Below are 1609 nucleotides of genomic sequence, written 5' to 3'. Positions count from 1 at the left end.
TATAATGCAAGGAAAACCAAGATTCAAAAGACAGCCATGCATCTTAACATTATTCCCCCCTTTTCCCCATTCCAACCATGTCTCAATCTCTGTATCCCAGAGCCCTGTAGTTCCAAGGTTGTGCATACATCATTCTTTATCTCTGTCCCACTTAGCCGATTCAACCTGCCTAATTGTTCTCCCATCTGCTTTGTTCTTCCATTCCCCTCTTCCTTTTTGTTTATTGTCTGATTGGCTTTTGAGCCCAGTCTAATCCAATATAATCTCATCTGTAGCCTTACCTTTATTATATCTGCACAGATTCTACAAACAAATAAGCTCACATTCTGAAGTTAAAAGAGGACATGGATTTTGGGGAGAAGGATACTATGGCACCCACTACCAATGGTGTAGCACTGTAGAATAATCATTGGATGCTAACCACCAGGTCGGTGGTTCAAACTCATCAGCTTCTCCTTGGAAACCCTATCCAGGACTGATATGAGTCTGAAGCAACTCTTTGTTGCTAAGCGACACTTAGCAACAAAACAATAAGTAGTGATGGGGACTAAGCATGGTGTTGTTGTTGGGTACCATTGAGTTGGTACCATCTGATAGCGACCTTATGTACAACAGAACAAAACATTGCCCAGTTCTGGGTCAACATTACAATTGTTGCTACGCTTGAGCCCATTGATGCTGCCACTTTGCTAATCCATCTCGCTGGGGGTTTTCCTCTTTTTCCTTACCAAACGTAATATCCTTCTCCAGTAACTGGACCCTCGTAAAAATATGTCCGAACTATGAGAGATGAAGTTTGGCCATCCTGGCCTCCAAGGAGCACACTGGCTGTACTTCTTCCAACACAGATCTGTTTGTTATTTAGGCATCTCATGGTACTTTTAATATTGTCCTCCAACACCATGACTCAAATACACCAATTCTTTTATGGTTTTCCTTATTCACTGCCCAGCTTTCACATGCATACGAGGTTATTGAAAATATCATGGCTTAGGTCGGGCACACTTTAGTCCTCAAGCTGACGTCTTTGCTCTTCAACACTTTCTAAAGGTCTTGTGTAGCAGATTTGCCTAATGCAATGCATCATTTGATTTCTTGACTACTGCTTCCATGAGTGTTGATGAGTGATCCAAGAAGAATAAAGTCCTTGACAACTTCAGTCTTGTCTCTGTTGATAAGAGTGTTGTTAATTGGTCCAGTGGTGAGGATTTTTGTTTTCTTGACATTGAGATGCAACCCATACTGAAGGCTATGCTCTTTGATATTCATCAGTAAGTATTTGAAGTCTTCTTCATTTTCAGCAAGCAAGATTGTATCATCTGCATATCACAGGTTGTTAATGAGTCTTCCTCCAATCCTGATGCCATGTTTTCCTTCCTATCACCCAACTTCTTGGATTATTTGCTCAGCATATAGGTTGAATAAGTATGGTGAAAGAATACAACCCTGTTACACACCTGTTTTCATTTTTAAACTATTCAGTGTTCCCATGTTCTATTTGAAAAACTGCCTTTTGATCCATGCACAGATTCCTTATGAACACAATTATGTGTTCCGGATTACTCATACTTCTCAATGTTGTCCATAGCTTGTCATGATCCACACAATC

Source organism: Chrysochloris asiatica, unplaced genomic scaffold (assembly GCF_000296735.1).
Source record: "Chrysochloris asiatica unplaced genomic scaffold, ChrAsi1.0 scaffold00024, whole genome shotgun sequence".
Taxonomy (NCBI): Eukaryota; Metazoa; Chordata; class Mammalia; order Afrosoricida; family Chrysochloridae; genus Chrysochloris; species Chrysochloris asiatica.
Note: the sequence above shows the minus strand (reverse complement) of the source record.